We start from the raw sequence: 23,689 nt of genomic DNA, 5'->3' as shown, positions 1-23,689 counted from the left end.
TTCAGGGCAGGTCCAGCCTGGCAAGCCAGCACTGTCTCCCCAGGAGACGGATATGGCTACGGGTAAGCAAGCTGGCACAAAAACAGGAGCTTGGGTGCAGGGCTAACTAGGGACTGACAATGCTCTCCTGGCTAACTGGAAAACCTTTTCCCATTGTGAGTAAGCTGGGGGAAAGCTGGAGAAACTCTTATGATAAACTACATTTCAGAAGCACTCTGCACAGAGGACGGCCAAGACCATCAGTGAAAGACCAGTAGGAATTTTAATTACAATTCCATTGCAACTAAAAATATTTCTGTCAAACAGCACTACAGGGACTATATATTCCTCTTAGGGTTCCATTCTGTCCAAATTCAACACAGCATACCTGGAGTCTAAACACTTTGGTTAGACCAATAACTTATTCTACCATATGAATTTTTTCCTAAATAAATATTCACTGAGCTACTGTTCCTCCTGCACACCATTACAATTTTAATTACCAGGCTATATAATACATACAGCTGATACTGAGTTCAAATCATAACGTTAAAGAGAATGAGGTACTATTGTATGTCTCATTACCAGTCCGTATGACCAACCCTAGAAATTTCCAGGAGGAGCAGCTCTAGGAAGGTGCTGACATTGCTACCCAACAATAAGGTCAGCCCAGATTCAAAACCCTTCTGTGGTGTTTCGAAATATATCTTACCAGATCACTGGAAAAAACATTCCTGGCTCTTCAGTGTCCTCTTAAGAGGTGACAGAAATCACCAATATTAGTAAAACCAAAGCTACTGGCTAAAATCAGTGAGTCTTAAGAGACGAGCGCACCTGGAATGAACCCACCAAGACTTCAAGGTTAACCACAGAAGTCATTGCAGCTGCACTTTTTTTTTTTTTTTTTACCTTGAAACTATAAATAGAAGCTGTAACAAAACACTTTGGGACATGTAGTTTTTTTCCCTAACATAGTTAGGCCTACTTCAACAAAGACCTCAAATCCTCGTAGCAGACATGGATGATGTTGAGTGGCAATGCACAATGTTGCCCTGTCTATAAGTCTCTTTTCTTGGCATTCCCTTTCTGAAGAGCCAGTGCAAACACAGGTTATACCCAAGCCCTTCACACATTCCCATGCAGCCCATGGCTGTTGGCCATGGTTCCACAACACAAAGCATTCAATGCAGCAATGGCCTCTATCCTACCAGCCCTTGGCTCTCACTTCTGTGCCCAACACGGCACCTCCTTGTCCAGGGCTGCAAATGCTGGAAAGGGAGCTCTACTGTCAACTGCAGTCAATGAACATTGGGTCTTGAAGAAATTGCTGCAGAGCCAACAACAAACAGTCAGAAAGGGGTAAAGCAGATCTTAAGACAATATTTGCCTCTTTGTAACATGAGAAAATAGCCACATTTTTCTGCACAGGACCAGTTAGACATTTACAAAAGTAATCAAAGCACACTATAAAACTCTACAAAAATAAAAAGGAACAGAGCACTTGTTTTTACTGTCCGATGTTACAATAAGTTGTTTTTACATCTTATATATAAAAGATTTTAGCAGTCTTTCAATGTAAACAATGAAGATGCACACATACGTACATACTGCATATATTCCACTTCATACTGCATTTCAGAGTATCTCACTGAAGCAATTTAATGAACACCAGCCAGAAAAGAAAAAAATTAACATGAAGGCAATTCAAGATCTATTTGCATAATCTTGTTTTTCATTAACAATAATTGCCCCTTTTTCTAAAGGGGCTAAAGCAACAACTGACTCCTGTCCACCCTGGATTTACATGCAATGTCTCCTTCTCTCCAATGTACAAAGATGAATATCCTGATTAGTCAACCACTTCCAATTGTCTGTCTTCCAGATCATGGAGCATGTAAGAAAATTCTCTGACTGCAGCTGACACCACTACTCCTTGGCCTCTCCACAGCACAGGGAGAATTTAGGTACTAGAGGTTGCCCACATATTTCACTTGCACCAGGCTTTCTGGTTTGAAAGGGAGTACTTTGGAAATAACAGGAGCCCTTCAGGCTTTGTTCTTTCATTTTAAAATACTTTCTGCTGTTCTGTTTCTATCAAGAAGTCAGCAGCCAACTATTGAGAAAAGAAAATTAGTCAAAGACCTTTGCAGGAGTCCCATACTGACCCAGTAAGAGACATATTCAGAAAACCCTGTATCTGGAGCCCTTCGTGTCTTATCTTATTTCTCACGAGCTGTTACATTGTATTACATTACTTACAGAAGGAAAAATAGCAACATCAAGCTCTCATACATCAAATGGGACAGTCTCTTCTCTTTACAAAGTGCTATCATGACTTTCAAACTCAAAAATAAAATTAAACAGATTCAAGCAACACTTCTTTCCTTGTCTTCATCAGCCATTCCATGCTATTTTCCAGTAGACTGATACAGTGTTAAGATTTCCAGTAGTGTATTTAGGTAGCTACAATAAGTCCACCCCTTATTTTCCCTCTCCATACTGACTGTCCTAGTGTCTTCTGTAGAGCATATAATCATATCTAAAGATTTGGCTGTCTTTCTGATTGATCAGAGTATTAAACGGGACAGGCATTTAGTCTCCAAGTCCCTTTGAGAGCAGATTTTATCAGCAGCCACCCACTGGAGTTCATAAAGAAAGCAGCAGGCAAACAGAAGCAGGCAAAGAGAATGATGCAGCAGTTGCATGGGTCATCTACAGCCACCACTAAGAGAACCACACACCTTCCCTCCTGGTTCTGATGTGGGGCTGCCAAAGTCAGGATCTGGGGTTTTATCCCATGATTTAGAGTATGATCTCTTCCTCATTTCCAGAGAGGAAATTTAAACAATCTGTGGATGCAGCTGGGCATTTAATTATCTTCAGACTATCTCTATGAATAAAAGTAGTAATGAATTCATCTAAAAAACAAACAAACAAACAAAAACCCAAAAAACACCCCACCCTCTCCTGAAATTTCCCCTGAATCACTCAACGAATAATTTGCTAACGGAAAAGTAGACAGTCCACAAGTTTGCTAGTCATTCATTTACAAAAAGACACAGGGCACTCATTTTAATGCTGCAGTCAGATTTTAATCAAATATTCATCCTTAGAGGTATCTGAAGTGAGGAGATATGTTCTCTTTGACGAGCCCAGTCTTAAAATAAATTTTTTGCTTTAACAGATAACAGGTCAAAAAAGAATGAAGCAGGCAAGTCATGGATTAAATAGTACCTTCAACAAACAGGACTCAGTGACATCAAGCGTCAGAAAGCACAAGCTGAGTGGGATGTGACAATAATCAGGACATGCATTAACTTTTAAAGTTTGCCATTGTCCAATTGTTTTTGGGTAGCGTGCATGACAGCGCAGGTCATCCACTGGAGCAGGCACCTTCAGACTAGGGGCTGCAAAAGCTCAATGCCTCCTTGCAGCAGAAGTTCCATGAGGAAATGTGACTTGATCTAATTTTGGAATCTGGAAAAAAGATAAATATCAGGAAGGAAGTTTTAAAATACTTGGAAAAAAGTCCTTTCAAAGAAAAAGGAAATTCAAACCAGATAAATTAAAATCGCAATAGGACAGCATCAAACTGCAGCGACATGTCTCTTTGGAAGCAGCACATAAGGATTGCTCATCCCTCTCTGGAACACTTTCGACAAGGAGCAGGAATTCACTGTCTTTGGATGGGTTTAGTCCAGTGGCTTCCAGTCGTCCCTGTACATGCTGGTACTGCAACCCTCCATTTGTGTCCACCACACATTAAACTCTGCTGAGCCAGATGTGCACAGAGCTCCATACACTGTCCCTTCAGTTCCAGACACTTCTATCTACAGAACAACCTTTGAAACAGAAGTCTGGAGTAGTCCAGAGCCCATGGATAATCAAAGCTAACAGACAGGAGATCTGCTAAGAAAAAGAATCATAACAGAGGAAACTACCTTCAGGTTTCTGGGATAAGGACATGAATCCCTAACTCAGTATTTTCAGTACCGCGCATACGCTGCCAAGCAGCACAACCCCCTGTGCGTTTCGGCAGGGCTGCCTGGGCCAGCAGGGAGAGTTATAGTCTCACCCACACACCTCCATGAAAGATCAGGATCACATCAGCCAGCTCCCCTCATTTACCTGGTAAATACAGTCTCTAAGGGACTAGTCTGCTGAATAAGGGACCAGTTTGCTGAGTCAATTTGTCATTTAACTTGTTCACTTTTTAAAAATTCTTGGATCACAGACAAATGAAATTAAGATTTTATTAGCTATTTCACAGTTGTAAGAGAGTAAATCCTTATTATGCACTTAAATGGTTTAATTTACATTACAGCAATTCTCAGATGGGTGAATGGATGCATGTTTGCCTCTCAATGAGCCCAGAGGACAAAGGTTTTCTCTCATTCTCATCTTGTTCTCCTCTCCCTCCCTCTCACCTCTCTTTTTCTATGACAGCTCTGTAAACAGTAGAGAATTTATTTTGAGCCAGTGGAAAGGGGGAGAATGGGCAGTAAACAGGGCAAAGAAGGTTACCACCTCCTCCTTCCCTCATCTCTCCTCCTGCACAGCAGCAAACCAAGCTATAACAGTGAAGTCAGAGGAAGGAAAAAGAATGACACAAGACATTTGAAGAAAGCACCCATTCTGAAAATATTGGTTTTCAAGTAAAGGTGCTGAAATGTTACAATTGGCAAACACAACTGAACTCAAAAGAATTCCAAACAGTCTTTCTAAAATGAAAGAACACTGCCTCTAGGTTCTTTTCCCTCTATGTGTATGAGATGGGTCAACAAGATTTCACATATAAGGGGGGGCAGGTGGGTGGGTGAAAAAAATCCACACACCAGCCTTCTTCCATACTGCCACTGCTAAGCTTTAAGCACAACTTTCTCTAGGAATATATTCTATAAACTTCAGACAGTTTTAGCATACCAAAAGACAGTCTATCCTAAGCCTCCTCTTTTGCTCTAATATGCCCCAACACTCTCTGTTGTGATCAATTTTGAATTCATAAACTAAACAAGGCCCAGCTGAGTAAATAATGAGCAGAGACAGCACTGTAGGAAGTGGTTAGTTATCCTAAACCAACCTCAAACAACCTCATTCCCTCTTGGAATCAACGGAGTGCTGAAATTTCACATTTCAGCAATACAATCTATGTCTTCACCAGAAGTGCTAATTACAGAGAGCTCAGCTGCTGCTTCTTTTTAAAAAGCAGTTTACCATTGTTCTCATACAGTCTAGCATTGTTAACTCACCTATGTCTTGAGCTGAGTGAAGTATCCCGCACTTCCCGACACGAGCTGCTACGCAGTGTTGCTGTATGGTCTTTGAGGGACTGTAGCGGCAAAGCCCCTCTGCAGTCATATTTCTGCACTGCCAAAGGTCTGTGCAACCATGGTACAGTCAAGTCAAGCCTGAATGTGAGCACTAAATCTCTGCATCTGTAAAACACCCCTGACAAAAACTCTATGTGAAGGTCAGATTAATAACTTTCTACTTGAGTGAAAACATTTTAGGAGAAATTAAACAGATATGCAAGTCTAGGCATTCTGGAAATTCTCAGAGCTGCTGTTTGCTACCTAAACTCTGTGCTGCTCAGAGTCACGTGCGCTCACATGATCCGCTAAGCCGGGAGCTGTCTCTTGCTCTTGAACTTTTTCCTCTTGCACTTTAAGATTTGCCCAGTAACGCTTTTATTGTACACTGCTGAGTACATGAGTACACATGTAAAGGGCATGTAATGGGCATTGCTTCTAAATGGTTTATAGTTAGTCTCTCTTTAGTACCATTTCTTCAGGTAATTCATAAATTCATTAAAATTTCAGGACTTTTTTATAAAAAACAATCAAAACAAAAACTAAACCAAACACAACTTAGACCACACTTGGCCTTACATGGCAAAGGAACAACATGTTCAATTTTCATTTTCTCTATATATGAAAATGTGCATACTAATTATCTTCAGAGACCATTTATATCAATTTTTCTTTCCCAGAAGCATAGGTGGAGCATACCTCATATAGGCTACAATGTTTTCAAGATTTACTGAAAGGCTAGGACAGAGTGGAATACCAATAACATTGTTGCAGGAAGGCATTGATTCCCTGGAAAGAGACCAAACTTATAAACTGAAACTCTGTCCAACACTACAGTAATAAGCATTTAGAAATATAGGCAAACATTATAAGAATAACAAAACCCATCAAAATGCATAGGTCAGTCAGCTTTCTATTTCTGTGTTGCAGTAGGAACTGTGGCATCAGCTCAAGGCATTACAGAGGATTAATGACTGGCTGGAATTAATGGCCCTGGGCTATGCCTGAGGCAACCACCTCCTCACTAATCCCAGGAGATATTCTAGTCTCTTTCGGAGCATTAACATCCAGCTTTTTTATAAAAGCCTTTCTGTGCAGGATGTTTGTGCTTAGATTATTTGGAGGACTTCATGTACATACACGAGTAAAAATGCAGTGAATTAGGCAGAGCACATCGGGTGAAAATCAGCATCAGTGCCTCCAAGACTGTGTTCATTGGGAATAAATGTTCTCAGATATAGAATGCAAGTGGGTTTGTATTTTTGACCGCTTGCTCTCTGTGTATTTGAAGTGAGAACTATATTACACTAACAGCTTCTGCTAGTCTTGCAGTGCTCCAGCTCCTTCAGAAAGTCTGTGCTTCACCCCTGCTCAGCTTTCTTGTTTTGCAACACCCCACATCACTACCACTGCTATCATCATTGTTGTATAAATGTCACAGAGTCTTTTGGATAGGTGCCAGGCACTTTCAAAATTGGCTATAGTGCATGTACAACAAAAGTAATAATTTTAGTCATCACTGCCATGAAGTTATTAGCAAACCACAGGTCTTGATTTGAAAAAGAAAAATTAAAAAAAAATAAAAGGGGGTAATGCATCAAGTTACTTTAACCCCTGACACAGTCTCTCCTCAGTTATGCCTTTTTATTCCTCACCAAAAAAACCTCCCTTTGCAAGCATTCGCTGGACCCTGGATATTCTCTTCCCCAGAAAACCTTTGCTCTGAAGAATAATCCATTTGGCTGAAATGCAATCTGGAATGTTGCCATTCACCACGGCAGTAATTCTTGTCATGACAAGCAACAAATAAAACTGCGAGGTCTCTCTGACTGCTGAGCACTATCTACTAACTCTCAGCAAGGCAATCTCCACACTTAAATCCACATACTCTCTACTAACATACAGCCTACATATAGAGTAAAGAACCTGGCAATCAGAAACACTGTTATCACATGGTATAAAAATATAGGCTGTCTTGTGTGTGTTAAAGCTTCCAGCTTGCTTGCTCCGTTATCAACTATTCTTGGTCAAATTCTCTGTCAAATGCATGCTAGGGCATTTGTAGCCTACGTAGACTGTGCATACACATCTAGATTAAAGAGGAATAAGATTTGATTCTTGCAGCCAAACACTGAAAATTTTCATGATTAGATTTAATTTTAAGCTCCTGAAAAAAAATGTAACCTGTGCTTCTGTGTTACTTCAAAGACAGGGATCCAGTACTAGAACATGGTAGTGGCTGCAACAGTTAACTGTACTTGTAGCAATACAGCAAAAGTAGTAATAGATGTAAACCAAAGATATTTGCCACCCTGTTGTTTCAGAATTGTCCAGAATACTTTAACACTGAAGGCATAGATCTGTACTGAAGTATTCCCCCCACTGCAAAATGGAGCTGGCAATTTCACCACAGCTTATCATGGCCTGGAGAAATTATGCACTCGTGTGCAATTATCAGTTTTCCATACCCTTTCATTGTCTGCACATTTTTTATGTTGCAGTGATGGTGATGTTACTGGGATGGTTAACTTCCTTCTCCTCAAACCAAAAAGAAAAAAAAACAAAACACCACAACAGATAAAAAGCCAAAATGACATTTTCTGGCAAGAGAATTTCTGGCAGAGGAAGCAAAGTAGGAAATGCAGCTCCTGATACAACCAGCCCATTCTGTCCCAGCTGAGAGAAGGCTTGCTGCCTGGGTATTTCTCAAATCTCTTTCCTGGATGAAAAATTGCCAGAGTTTAAAACATCTGAAGCTTTCTTGTTATGAGAATTATGTCCTATACAGATCATCATAAATCCTGACTACAAAATGAAACTGTTAGTGTTTCAAACAGTTCCTCTCCTTCAGCGAGGTTACATTTACAGTGCACTGAGTGGAATTAGATTACAGGGTCCTTTTTTACTTGAACAGACTGAAAATACGTGTATATATTGTATAAGCAGTGTTTAAGCACCAAACACAATGATGAGACACCTCCTTGAAGGAACTACTCAGTCCCTCAAGAGTTTTCCTTGCATTACTCCTCAAATCTTTCTTTCTGATTCCTTCCTTCATCTCACCACTCATCATCTATCTAAGGAAAATAATGCCAAGTTATTCAATGGCCTTATTAACACAAGAAGTTGTTATGGTAAGTTGAGAAATTGGGTTTGTATGGACTTGTGGTTTAAAGTTCAAGCTGAGTCTCCCACCCCTTCTGTCAGGAAGTTCAGCTGGAGTCACTGAGTAAAAGCAGAGGGAGGAACACAGGGTTTTAAAAACAACACTGGCAGCCTAGTTCTGTGACTGGAAACAAGGAAACAAGCACCCACTCTGCTTCCCCAGCTCAAACTGGGAACCTAATTGGGACATGGCCCAAGCGTAGTACAAGAAGTCACACTATACTTCTCCCATGGCCTTGATCTCTGTCACCAATGCTAAAGGTTAATATTACATTTTATTGCTCATTCTTCCTTTAGTGATTGCTCCCGCCATCTTTTAGTTATCTGTTTAGATTTTCAGTACATAAAAAACCTGGCATTGCCACTATGGGCTCTGAGCCATCTGAGCAATCTTCTTAAAATACACTAACACGTCATCCATATGGTTATCCAATATGTAACTATTTACTTTCTAGGATAATAACAGAGAGGTAACAAAAACTGTTAAAAGCTTCCCAAAACTTCACAAGATATCATCACCCTAATTAGGAGTCTGATTTTCCACTGAATAGCAGAGTTAGAGACATCAGTCTGCATAATCCCCATTTTGAACAGATTTTCATTATAAGGCTCCCTTAACCAAGGCTGAAAGAGCAGATGAGTGGTTGTCCTTAGGAGTCGAGATCACTGGGGTGTGTGCCCCAGCAGACTCCGATACCAGGCAGTTCACTATGTTCTGGAAAAAATCCACTTCAGAAACAGCATTTAGCAAGGCTGGGAAGACTATCTGAAAGCTAGAAGAAGAGATACCAAGGAAATTCCTTTCCAAGTATGATCTGCTTCCATAATAGCTTATAATTGTCAAATGATTTTCAACACAGGTTCCAAGATCTGGCTGGAAGACACAATCAGGGTATAAAATACTTTGCTTTTCCTGTAAGCTGTAAATGGCATTATTTATTTTATAGTCAACTTACATGTAAAATTCTCTTGCCCCTTCCAGAGACTCACTATTTCCCAAGAAGAAAATGATACTTGGATGAGAGTTCACTTTGTTGAAATAGTTACCGTGCATATTCTCTTCACAGCATGTGCAACACTGTCCGAGGGCAAAGCCGTTATCACAATTTCCTAAGCGTACTTCGGGTGGTAACTGATGCTGTGAAAGTACGTGAGTTGGTCTGTGGCTACGTTATATACTGTAGCTTGTGAGGGTTTTTTCATGCCAGAAGCTGGTTGCACTATAGAGTATTCCAGACACAGTTCTGTGGAGGGATTAGTGATTATTGAACTTGCAAAAGAAATCAATGAGCTCTTAGGCCTGCATGCATAAAGCAAGATGGGAGCTTTTCTTGCACACTCCAAAGATCTACAGTCCTTAGGTTTCTTGGAATCATTGTGAAATGGTGTCTCCTTTTATCAGAAGTGACTAGAGCCCAGAAAGGACAAGGAGCAGGATGAAGGAAAGCCATGTCACTCCTTGTCCCGGCCAGCAGAGCTGGTAAGCTTCAGGATGGCAACACAGCGCATTTGTTGCAGCAATACAGCAGGACACTCTCCTGTTTGGTACCACGGAATTTGAAGGATCTCTCCTTTGGGGCAATTCAGTTCTCTTTTGCAACCAACACAGAAATGTTAGAGGCCAAACTTTCAGCTTCAAGTGGAAGTTGTACTGTTTTGCAGGCAGAAAACTAGAAGAAATGTTATTTAATCTAAACGGTTTGAGCCCCTATTACTATATTCAGGTGTTTTTCTCAGGACAGCCTTCTGTTTGTGTGAGTACCACAGGGCTCATGCTTCAATGTTTCAGGCCCTGCCTTGGTAACCTTGGTTAATAGGAGCTTTTCTATTAACGGGAAACAGGAATATTCTGTATGTTGTTTGCCCAAATATCATAGGTACAAGCAAATTCAACACACTGACTCTGGCATCAGTGAGGCCCCTGCAGCTCTGAAAGTGCAGGGATTAGCACGCATTAGCACACTTTTCTCTAAGTACAAGAATCTATAACGAACATAAATTTGTTGACTAAAACTCAAGGTGAAAATGAAGATCAGGTTGGAATTTAGTGAAAGAGCTTAGAAGTAACTGTAAAACCCAGCATAACAAACAGATAAACTCAGAGTTTCACTCTAGAGGAAGAGTATGTGCTTTGTTTTGACTAACGGAAACCACATCCAAGACTAAAATTCAGCCTACACATAGAATTTTGTCTCTTCAGCTAAAAAGGAAACTTAAAAAAACAGTAACCTAAGTACAGTTTCGTCATGTGCAATGCAATTCATTTAGCAGCTAATTTAAGTGTGACTGCCTTATGAAACTTCACAGAAACACAGAGAAGCAAATGTTTTAAGACTACAATATGAACACAGCTGTAGACTATCTTAGCAGACATAGCACTTGAACTGTTCACAATAACTTTGGCAGGAATCTTTATAAATTGCATCCAGTTACAAGAAAAGGAAAATTACTGACTTCTTTCATTATATTTGTAAACCAGAATAATTGATTATATTATTGTGTCACATGTGAAAGGAGAACATTTCACAGAAGAAAAATATAGAAATCTTTGTCATGGAGTTTACAATCTAATACCACCTTGGGTACATTAGAACAGAAGTAGTAAGACCAAAGAAATCACCAGTCCTCTCTGCTTCCTGTTGCCATACGGCTTTCCTCTCTTTTTGTGTTTATTATTTTGTAAGTCAGACTGTTAAAGCCGTGGGTTCCCAACGGGACCTCAGCTTCAGGGGCTGAGTACAACTGAGAACCTGTGGGATCACGCATACACATATTTTGTACAAAAATAAACTCTCCACTTGGTCCATGTTTCATCTGCCAGTTGGCCAGGTTGCTTATTTATTCTGCTGGGAAGAATGCGTGTCCTCCTTGCCATAAAGCCTTACCTTCCCCTTTCTCTATTCCCGTCCATCATCCTTGTAGTGAAGTTGGAACTATTAACAGATAACCCTTAACTTTTGTTTTGGCTGAGACCTACACAAAATATCTGTGTCTTAAGTCTTGAAACTGACCCACATTCTGTGTATTGTGGCTCTGTGCAGGGGACAATTGCCATGCAATTACCCCTACAGTTTTCAGTAGCCACAAAAATAAACAATTTGTAGACTAAACACATGCAGGCTACTTCTGATTCTAAGTGTCCTGTTATTATCTTTGGCTGTAGCTACAATACTACAAGATAAACGGATGTTCTTCAGTATCTTTGCAGTTACTTTATCAAGTTTCTATCACCAAAGCATCCTTCACTCCTCCTCTTTCATATTTCTTAAATTTGTCTGCTTGAAGCCTCTTTCTTTCCCTAAAAATAAATAAATAAACGAAGCATTATTTGTTTGGGGTTTTGTTTGTTTTTTGGGGATGTTGGTGTTGTTTTTTTTTGTTTTGTTTGGTGGGGTTTTTGTGTTGTTGTTGCCTTTTTTTAAGTGCTTCCAAATTTCCTTCCCATTCAGAGTGCACAGCAAGATCTGTCTTGGGTTTCCCTGCCTCTTCCCCTAAAGCCACGAGAGAGAGCCTGAGATTCCATATCAATAGCTTCTACTATACAATTTTTCTCTTTGAACAAAGCATCACCTTAACATCTGAACAGTAGAATTCCACCTTTCCTCTTTATTTTCCCATGTATTATTTAAACATGCTGCTCTGAATACTACAATTAGGGTATTCCTGGGTAGCTACAATCAACAACATACAGCAGGATACAGCAGGAAATGTGGGCTATACAGGATAGTTTCACACATTTGTTTGCTATATAGTAGCCTCAATTTAAATGTGGTAATCTAATTTAGTAAAAAATGAACTGAAATCAGATTTAGTGCAAAAACTTTTTAAATTTAATTTTCAGACTAGCAATCAATGCTTATTCAGTTTCCATCTTACCCCTGCCTTCCCTTTTTGCAGATGGTTAAGTGACATTAAATTAAACATTGCACAAATTTAAAAAATTGTAGGAAAATTACCATCTGTACTTGATTCAGGAATATAAAGGTCCACAGAAATCACTCTTTATGAGCATTTTTCTTAACAGAAAGCACAAAAAAGGCAAAAATTCTCATGGTAGAAGTAATACATGTATTTGTGGCATCCTGTCTTTCAAATCATTTTGAAACATAAGATGACAGAAATGAAGAAGAGAGATCTCACTATCATCTCACCCGAAACCTTACTCAATTTCTGAGATATGACTGTTAGGATTAAATATTAAAACATCTTCAAAGAAAGACCTATGCTGAGACACATAGTAATAAAGCCCATTATTATTTACAGACATAAACAGTATCAAACTATTATCTGCTTAGTATTATACTTCGCCCCATTATATTTCCCTTAAATCCATGCAAAATAAAAACGTGATCTTGTAAAGAACAATAATTACAACAGAAGGAAACAAAATAAAGAAATCTTAAACTTACATTGATGTGTTATTACAGGTCCTGCACAGCAAGTAGCCCTAAGGGTACATTTTAGTTTTTTTATCCATGCTCTGTTCTTGTTGCTGATGTGACCACTTAGGCACATGGTCAAGTTGCAATCAGCTTCTCTCTTAGTGATGTATGAGAGCTGCACTGATTTATCTAGTCCTTCTGCAGCAGATTAGCACTAATGTTTCTGCTTCTGCATCCTACCTTTCTTTAGCCGTAGACTCTGCATTATCATTGGCAATCCGAATTAAAGAGCCAGTGAATGTAGCAAAATTTCTTGCTGAAACCATTGCAAAGCAGGTAGTCTCACACAAATACTATTTTCTTTATCTACTGAGCCTGTTTTTTAGAAATCTTTGGCAAGAACAGCACAGATACAGAATAATGGTTCCAATAAGCCTGTTATAGTCTTTTTGTGACTTATTCTGTTAAAGGAGTATTCTCCTATGCAGATGGCCCCAGGCAAGAGATGACTGTAATACACCAACATTTCAGCCAAAACCATGGGATTTTCACTTTGTAACACAAAGGTATTATATGCATGCAGTGAAATTCTAGTTTATCCTAAAGACGTGGACAATGTGAAATTAATTAATGCAAACAGGCCTTATTAAAAAAAAAAAACAAACAAAAATAGCACACAGGTTAAATGCCTTATATCTTAATGGTACTTAACATATAAACTTATTTGGTTTAAAACTATTTCAGTGTCTTACGGTATATGTGTTTATTAGAAATTCTCTCTTTTATCCTTAGGATTGACATTTTACACTGTGGGATTGTTGAATTCAGCTATTAAAAGTGTTACTAATAACCTAACTGAACCTTGCTGTTACTATTTTGACTTTCCAGTAAACACATAGTATTTTAGCAGTAAAACGCAATTGTTAATTAATGATCTTTTAAATTCAAGATGTGAGACACAGCTCTTTAAATTTTCATTAGGACTTCGAAAAATATTTAGGAAAAAAGGATGTCTTAGACCATCTAGTCTTGAAAATGTGAACATTCTGACAGGTTTGCTCACTGTCAAAACGGCTCATATCACTGCTGTTCCTAGCTGCTACTTTCTGATCACAGAAGATAAGTATTCCTCTCTGTCTTTAAGAAACAAATGCCACACTTGAATATTAAACAAGAAATATGTGCTACTTAAACATTAGTAATATTTGAATTGCAGAAAAATTTCAGCTACTCATAAAGGCCTATTCTCTGTTTATTATCAGTATCCATTTTAAACAAATATTACATGGCCTGTCTTACCCTAAACAGGAAACCAGGAAGGAAAGAAAGAAAGAAAGGAGGAAATTTACTTTATAATAAGCCCTAAACCAAAGATGCGCTATTTTTGCTCTAATGTGAAAGTCTACAGTGGCAAAATATAGCAACATCCATTTTGAAGTGCTTTCTGGATTTTACATGCACTTATTTTCACACGTGCCACAGGAGCACAGCAGACTCTGAGACAGAACGTAACCATGACCTGTGCATGCTCATGGGCACAGGATGGTCACAAAGGCACTTTCAGACCCAGGTGTGGGACTGCACATGACTTCAAGCTTCCACAGCTTTCCTCCACTTTTTGTGTGTTGTTGGTGAGGAATCAAACAGTAACTGCAGAAGCCAGAGTGAGAATCTCTTAAGGAAAGGTACCTGAAAAAAAGAGTTTCAAAGCATCCCCAATGCAGAGCTGCCAGCAGCTGGCTGAACAGAAACACCAGGCAGCTGATGTACCTTCACCCTTGTGCCCTACCAGCCTCCAGGCAGCTCCTTGCAAATGCTGAATAAGCACCATGTGATTTTTTTGATTCGAGAAGTCTCTGGATGACAGGTGCCCACCACCACACATTCAAAGACCTGAAGATCTCCATTTCAAGAAGGATGGAGGTGGGGTGCTGCACTTCCATCCGGCTTTGAAACCTCCTCAGGACCTGACTCACTCCAAGAGCAGTAATTCTATCTTCAGGTAGAATTGTATGTACACCTCTTTGCTAAGAACTGAAACAAAATTTGTTAATATGTAGTATGGCAGAGAAAATACATAAGGCCATGAAGTAAGAATCAACATCAATCAGCATTGACTTATGTCAAGCAAAAATATGAATATAACATTACTGCTGTCCCACTTGCTTAACTTCCAATTATTTACTGAAACAACATGGTGGTTTGACAACATAATTTCCAGTTCTCTCACCAAAGCTGGTCCCATATATTTTCTGCAGGGAGAGAAAGAATGACCATCATATCACTGTTTGCCACTAAAAAACATCTGTCCTTCCTAAGTCCCAGTGGTTTGTTTAAGTGTTACACACAAGCTATGCAAATGACACGCTAATACTGTAAACATGCAAATGGATTATATGTATTTCTACAGGAAATTACTCAAGGCAATTGAGAGTGTAAAGTCAAACAAATTATCTATAGTTGAAAACATGCAAGTAACTTTTAATTAAACATGACTGTCTACTAAAAAAACACACATTAAAACCTTACTAAAAGAGAAGATAACTAATTGGAGAAAAAAAGGAAGGAGCAAAATAATGTTTTGTATAGAGGGTGTTGCTCAGGAAAAACAAAAATTAAAAGCAGAGTTCTAAACGTATTTCTAATTTTTGTTGATTCTAAACCCACTCCAAATTCAAGCAAATCAATACATGCAGGTAAAAAAAAAAGCAGGTTCTCAAAGCAACAGGTAAGATACCAGAGTGCTTACTTATGCAAGTAACTGATTTGTTTAAGATGTCAAATATTAGATTGAGATGGGCAGAAAGAATTTTAGAGGTTAAATGATAGATAAGATTATTCTTTGGGAGACACGTAAAACCTGGCAAAAACTACACACACACAAACAAAACAAAAACAACAAAGCAAAAGAAACCCAAAACAAAACAAACAAACGAAACCACAAACACCACACCACAGAATCTTTAAACTGCAGAGTCCCATCACAGAAAGGGCACCTGGCTGTTTGTGCTGGGGCCCCAGGAAAACAGTCAAAGGCAATCTCTGCAGTTGAGAGCTTGTGTGTTCAAGTAAGTTGCATATGATATATCTGGATGCTTATAGCTTGTTCAATCATTCAACAATCACCAAAAAGCTTTCAGGAAACAAATATATACCATGTTCTCACTTTCCATACGGAAAGAGCAAGAAGGTAAAATGAAATGCCTTGAATCAAAGTTGCAAAAAAACCTTCTGTTTTTCATGAGACATGTTTATATGGCCTCTATTGTTTTCATCTAGAAATCTGCATAGCAGAGCTGGCACATCTTACACTTTCCGCAGGGAAGAACACAGGAATGTACTGGTAGTCTGTCTAACCAGTGACAGCCCATTCCTCCCATGGAATGCTGCCATGGCATGGAAAAGCTAAGGGAACATACTACAAGTTTCAAAAGGCCAGCTCAGAGCTTGCACTACATTTTAACCTCAGTCAGCATATTATCCTAGGGATGATAACATTTCTGCCAGCAAAAGTTCTTTTGGAACTCTTCCTTATGCCAGCCCTCCATTAGGCTAACCGTACCACACAAACCCACTGTTTTCCTGACCTAAGACATTATCCCCACAACCCTGCCAGCAAACTTTTAGCATAGACCTGGCTTTAGTGAGTAGAAGTCCAAATAATCAATAATGTTTAGGGAAAATAAATCAGTAGGAACACTTTAACCCTGGGTATCCAGTTTACATTTCAAGGCCCTCTGCAATAAAAACAGCAGGGAAAAACAAGAAAAACTCTCTGCAAGAAAAAGAGGTAACCTTTCTTTCAAAATAAAGGTTGAGATGGGATTTGAAATACACAAATCCATAAAAATCAGGGGAGTCTACTAGCTGCAAACTGCACAGGCCACAACATTGGCTACATAAGCAGCAAGGATTGAATTAAGAACAAAATAGATTACATGCTGTCCCATGGGCTACAGAACCACTTGCCAAACAACACTGTACTGAGAACTACTGGAGATAGAAAGCACAAGCCTACACTTTATCCTGAATAGCTAACAATTAGCCTCATGTTTTCCCTTAGAAAAACAGTGTTACAATGACGTTGAATTTCTCATTTTTCTTAAAATGGCCCTATATGTCTGCTTGCATTTTAGTGTCAGTGTTGTGAAATGTCCTTTTCCACTTCCAACATCAGATCAGACTACAGGTTGAGGACAAAATAAAGGATGACAGTTATAAACTCTCTTACTGCAGGGCCACATAACATGATAAGTGTTTTATTCCTTGCTTTCCCTTAAAGAACCTTTGGCATGCTGAATCTATCATTAAATGTATATTTAATAACTAAGAGAGGGAAACTTAGCTTTAAAACCTTCAAACCCAGCCAGATGAAATAGCTTCCTCAAATGAGAACAGTGCATCTGCCCAACAAACAGACCTGGCCTCACAAAAACTAAAAAAAAACTTAACAGCTTCAGAAAGCCCATGTCTAAAGGCCATTGTAAGGCACATTTCAGACCATACTTAGATAAAAACATTAGAGAAGGTCGAAACCCAGCCTGCCTGAAGAGAACAGGGAAAAATTGTTTGGGTAAATGTAGACACCTGCCCTAGGTAAAGCAGTAACATTACGTACAGCAAATGTGGATCAGGTTTCTTACCCAGAGATGAATGAATTGAGTTGTTCACTGGGTATTATAATGTTCTCCACCAGCAACTAAACTTGGAATAAGAAAATCTAGACACACTAAGGACACTGTTTCTTCTCAGTGAGGGATTCTTCTCACAGGTTTGTTTATAACAAGCCTAGGTTCAATTATGAGAACTCACTTAATACATTTTCTCGCTTTTCTGTGCAGAAAAGCTTTTATAAGTTTCTGGTTTCTAGCACCACCATCTAATCTCAATCAGTAAGAGTTGTATGAGGCATTTTTTCTCGCAGAAGTGTGCTGCAAAATGTAAAGGCAATTTCACACTAGTAAAAAGCCAAGAGTCCAAAAAGGAAATGGACCTGGTACTAAGATATTATTGAAAAATGAGCTATGGTTGTTTGACATTACTGCATTTGGGGATTCAAAACACTTGAGAACATAAATGAGTAATCATGAGGAGAACAACAAGCCTCAGGTTTTCAGAGTAGGCACAGAAACAGGAATTACTTGTTTCAGCCATGTTGGGGGATGAGTACAACATGAATAACCAAACATCTGATGAGCAATTTCATTCTGAAGACAGGATGAAGTTGCTCAGTACACTTTCACTTGAATATTTACAGAAACCCTATAGAGAAGGAGACTGGAAATAATTCTACTAGAAACTGAAATCAACTGTGCATATTTCCCATGTTGCAGTTTCTGCAAAATACAGTTTATAATTATATTTCTTATTATATTTCTGCTTTCTCTTCTTGAACTTGATTAGCTGCTACTAAGCAGTTAGCAAGTCAGTTTTTGACCGGAGATCAAAATGTGACATGGAGCAAAAAGGTAAAGCTGGAGGGGAGTCTGGGGTGACTCCTTCCTCCTCACGCTTTCTTGTGCCATGGGCACAAAGGGACACTCCATGAACACCAGAACCACATCTGCAGCATGTGGAAATACCATATTGCAGAGTAACCAACAGTATTCACTGAGACAAGAGGTCAGAATTTACGTTTGTTGGTTTTTTTTTTTTCAATGATGTACATTTTGATAGAAGGGCAAATGTAGCAGAACAACAACCACGGTAAGAGGTCATTGTGAGGCAGCACCAATAAAAACCTTAATTTGCTCTAATATAAGTGTTAGTAGATGTACTAAAGAATAATGGAATGCAGGTTGGACCAGTTTACACTGTGGTGAATTTTGTCCTGAGACAGCCAGGAATAACTCAGGAGAGGAATGAAAACAGGTGCGTAAAAGAGAAGAAGAACTGGAATTAGGTATTCTTGTCAATAACTTATTTTCTAATATACTTTTCCTTCTTTGAGAGTGAATTTTCACAATTAATTCTGTAAATGTTTACAATACCAAAACTGCAGTAATTTTACATCCAATGCACACGGATGGCATCATTCACGCCACCACTAACCACTTTTGTTCAGACCATGTACTAAGGTAACTTACAATCAACATAAAACCAAAATTACTTGGAAATAACTTTTCAAGAGTAAAGCAGTAAACATCACTATGGTTAGATCAGAGAGCCCTCACTCACAGTTAACAGAAACAAATCTGTAAAGCAGCACAACTGACTTAATCAAACTTGGGGGCTTTACATGTGGGATGCTGTTGTTTTTTTCTTTTAATCACTAAAGTAGTGGAAGAAAGGAATGCAATAGCTGTCACACGCTGGATACCAGTAAAATATTTAATAGTCACAACCCATCTTAAAAAAACCTGCAAATGCCTTGGGTAGAAGCACTGTCATGCAAATTAACCATTGGCTAAATGACCGCAAACAAAAGATGATGAAACATGGCAACACAGAAAGAGGTGTCTAATGAACTACTAAAGGGCTGGGTTCTGATTTTTTTAACTCACAATCTCCAAGGGAGAATAAACAACTTGATAACACATAAAAACACTAGAGCAGGTGAAGATAAAAACACTGGACAAAAATAAATACAATACATATGTCTCGAGGGAATTAGCAACGCTAAGAAAAAAATCCATTTGGAAAAATTCAGTGGAGGCATCATGTACATAGAGCTAGCGAGTGAGCAAAGTCTAGGAAGTGACAATCCCAAAGACAGCTGGAGTACACAGCACACCTACCACTGCCTCTATTTCTAGCTCTCTGTACATATTTATGTAACTTTAACTACAGTGACAGTTTTCCTTAATACAATAGCAAAATGCTGTTATCTCAACAATTATCAAAATTTGGCATGTAAAACTGATAGTAAACATCATATTAGGTATCTTGCATATATCCATGAATGACAGGGCCATTTTGTGTTCCAGAGAGCTCATACAAAGAAGCAGGATGGCATTTCAGAAGAATTAAGAACAGTTATGTGATTCATTTTTTTTTTTAGGTTATGATACAACATAGACATGACTACAGTGTGCAGACAGTGGAGGATATAAATACTGGAGACAGAGAGAAATCATCCAAGGGGCATTAAAACAGTACAGGTAAGAACCAAGGAATTAACTCTGTAAACAATTTTGGAGGAAGAATTGGAATAACTTTGTTAGTAGCCTGTGATGCATTTGGCTGTGGAATGTTTCTCCAAAAGCAGCACCCATTCATAAGTCATTTGGTGTGAATCCTTAAAATGTGCAGAGACAAAACTTCAGAGAGCCTACAATAAAGACTGCTCTCTGGAGAGGAGATGGAGTGAATGGAATGAGAGAAATTGAAATAAAAATCTCATTAAATAAAGGCATCATTTTAGTTCCAAACAAGGGACAGACCCAGACTTACTCTTGAAGACGCATGAGGAGAAAGCGTGACAGATTTTTATTTATGCAGTACGCTGCTGGACTCCATTTTTACAATACATAAACAATTCAGAGAGGGCTCTTCTACAAGATTCTACGAAATAGCAGGTATTGGTCACAGCAAGAGACAGAAGACATAATATATGGAGCTTTTTGCCACAGGCACAGCAAATTCTACTGTCCATTATTGCAATGAAGCGAGTGTACTTGGACAGGTTTGGCTTAAGAATATCGTGCCTTTCTACATGCTGTTAACAAGAGTAAACACAACTTAATGGAACTCCATCATCTTGTTTTAAGATTCCCAATACTTAATCCATGCTGCTGCTCTCTCACTGTGCAGAGTATCTGACAACACAAGAACATCTTCCCCCTGCTTCTCTCGTGCAGTAGTTTGCAATGAATAACTAGTGGAAACAGATGAGCAGCAAAAATGCCAAGATAAAGGTCCCACTGCAGAAGGCAGCACATTAATGACCTTACAGTTTGCAAATTAAACCCAAAACATTAAGAGATTTTCTTTTCCATAGTATCAAAGCTTACATCTATGCTTCTGTTTATTTTCATCATGCTGAGCAATCTTATGTTGAGGACAGTCACATGGGGATCTCTTATAGCAAATTCTGCTCACACAAAGCAAGCTATTCAAAAATGTTCATTTAAAAAGAACACATCTAATATAAAGATAGCATTCATTATTACTTTAACAGCATTCAAAGCAAGACATGCATTTTCCTTCTCTATAAAGCTTTTTAGTACATTAAATTAATAGTTTTCATTTGAACATGTGGCAACAGCATTATCAGATAAAGAAGATATGCACATGTAGAGTGATATAAAGAAAGTTTTAGCAGTAAAGCTATACTTAAAAAAAAAAATCAACTGCAATGTTAATTTGCAAGGAGACAAAGAAACTTGCTGAAGCTTTGCACTACCTGAGCACAAGGGAGAATAGTCAATCACAGTCAAGAATCTATTACTTTCTAAACATTTGATATTATTTTTATATACACATACTACCCTAAAGGGTAAGCTTTGCCATCGTTCTCCCCTAGGGGAGCAGGCAGATATAAAGTACTTCTCTGAATCCCTGCAAAAGTTACTTGCAACAGAACAGCATCACAAGGGTTGTTTTTTGTGGGTCTACTGTTTTCTCCTAGATTAAAACACATAAAATTCCTACTAATAGTATGAATTATTTTGTTAAATAAGGGAAAATACAACTCACAGTCTTCTTCTGGATATCATGACCATTCATTAGTTTTCATTCAATACATATTAAATCAACTCTTATCCAAAGACATTGACCAGTTAATGGATACCAGGAAAGTGAATTCACCTACTATTCTGTAAATGATACTTGGATTAACAGTACGGATGCCCATGTAAAATCAATCCCTTAGAGAATTCTTATAGTAGCAAAATCTGTATACCTACTATCGCTAGGGATAAAGCATTTCCAGGATTTCCTATGCCTCACACCTTTACATAATTTTAGAGCACAAAGCTGACAACAATCTATTGAAGTATGAATACCTGTGGGCTGACTGGTAGCACACATCATTTTCTGAAGTCATATTAAGTAATCGTTCAGAAAAGTTAAAAGGCAGAAAAATCCACATTTGGTTGTTAAAACAGGAAAAGTCTGTTTCTTAGAATAAAAGGACACAAAGTACATTTTGTATATGAGATCAGATGGAAGTAACAGCCTCTATAAGGCAACTCCATATGGCAGATGTAAATACATCAGGCAGAAACCACCTGCAAATATGAGAGTTTTGATGTGAATTTCTGTTGTAAGCTCAAAGCATATAACCTTTCAACCATACCACAGCAACAGCATAGGGAAATGCCCCAGCTATTACATGCCCAGATTGAAGTGTAGCTCTTCTTTGATAAAGCATTATATAAAATGGGTAACTTCTCAGTAATTAAATCTGCTACTCCATCGGTATATTCAGACATATCTGCTTAATTGTCTACACTTTCACCACATTTCATTCCTTTAGCTCTGCAGACCAAATGTACTAAGAAATATTAAGTAATAGGATAATTCTCACCAACCTCAACAGCCAAGAATCATTTTCTCACTGCTTGGTGATCCCCAGTTATCTAACAGGATCTAAATGTCACAGATAAACCTAGGGAAAAATAGTCAATGAACTCATAACCAGAGATCAACAAATCTGGCATTAAATGCTCACAGGAACAAAACTAACATGCAGAAAGAGACACCATATTCATAAATCTGTGAAAGAGATGCATACCAGAAAACTGCCTGAGAAATTATGGCAGAAAGAAAAACGTCTTTGAAAAATGTTTCATGCTTCTAGAGAGGATACAGGCTTGAAGGTTATTGGGAGGGGAGAAAAAAAAAAAAAAAAAAAAAAAAAAAAAGAGAGAAAATAAGCCTGTACTGAGCTTTTAATCTTTCCTTAATTGTACTGAGAGTCTCCAGCATTATCCCCAGAGAGAATGAAGCATGAAAGCCTAAGTAACTCAAACAAGTTTCCTTAGAACTCAGTCCTATCAGAACAGCATGATTTCTTTGAAGGGCTCAGTTTCTCAAAGACCGGGTCATAAAAAAATGGTATTGTAATGCAAATATTTATTATTCTAAAGCAAAACAATGGTATTGTACCTTTTCCCACTAACCTGTACTCAGGAATGCACAGATAGGGTTTTGTGGAAATCAACAGAATACAATTTGTTTGTCTATTTTGGAAAACAAAGTGCTTAATACCCCAATAAAATGGTTTGCATTGATAGTCAGAATTGATATTTTTCAAATGTCAAGAGAGAGGAGGAATGCAAAATTAAATAGAAATTACTCAGGAAACAGAGGTTAAAATGTAAGCAAGCTGAATTATATTGAAGAGTACTAAATGCAGGATGGCAAGGTTTAATTTCAAATGCTGATTATTTATGACCCTCAAAATAATGGTATAGAAACATGGCTTAGAGCTAAGTACGACATCCAAAAGGACACTAGTATTTTGTCAATGTCTTTTAAAATTAACATAAGTTCAATCAGAAGATATTTAGTATGTAAGCTTTTATTTGTGAGTTTCAGTTTTCTTTAACTTCTTCATTTGAGATTCATTATAACTGAAAAACTATTCAAGTAGAGTTCAGAAGAAATACACGCTAATGGTATTATCTAATCAGGCATGAGATGAAGGATAAAGAAATTGAGCCTTAAGCATCACATCAGACTGATGGCATGAACCCTCAAATTCTGATAAACCACCAACTCAACAGCAACCTGTCACAGAAATATTAGATGAAAACACAAATTCTGTGAACATCCACTTCATTACAGAGTGTAAAAATACAGGGAGCCTTAGACGGCCACCATGTCTAATTATGTACTGGTTTTAAATATTTATGGCATAAAGAACCATTCACCAACAGAAAAAAGTTATCTATGAACACGTAGTTCCAT

At 38.3% G+C, this 23,689-nt stretch overlaps 1 protein-coding gene across 13 annotated transcripts in view; it reads right to left on the bottom strand.

The window, feature by feature from the left end:
* The window catches only part of RAPGEF4 (Rap guanine nucleotide exchange factor 4), a 147,555-nt gene that overhangs the window by 94,771 nt on the left and 29,095 nt on the right, over positions 1 to 23,689 (bottom strand). For 2 of the 13 annotated variants that reach the window (XM_065068782.1, XM_065068788.1), the window contains exon 1: positions 5,229 to 5,583. The exons of 8 other annotated variants lie outside the window; for them this stretch is intronic. The gene's annotated coding sequence lies outside the window, so the exon portion shown is untranslated. Of the gene's footprint in view, positions 1 to 3,213; positions 3,397 to 5,228; positions 5,584 to 12,862; positions 13,102 to 23,689 lie in introns of those variants that run through there. 3 more of the 13 variants (XM_021300043.2, XM_065068784.1, XM_065068789.1) reach the window with 3 other exon arrangements.

The sequence above is a fragment of the Columba livia genome, chromosome 7, assembly GCF_036013475.1.
Source record: "Columba livia isolate bColLiv1 breed racing homer chromosome 7, bColLiv1.pat.W.v2, whole genome shotgun sequence".
NCBI classification, from domain to species: domain Eukaryota; kingdom Metazoa; phylum Chordata; class Aves; order Columbiformes; family Columbidae; genus Columba; species Columba livia.
This window is presented reverse-complemented; position numbering and strand designations above follow the sequence as displayed.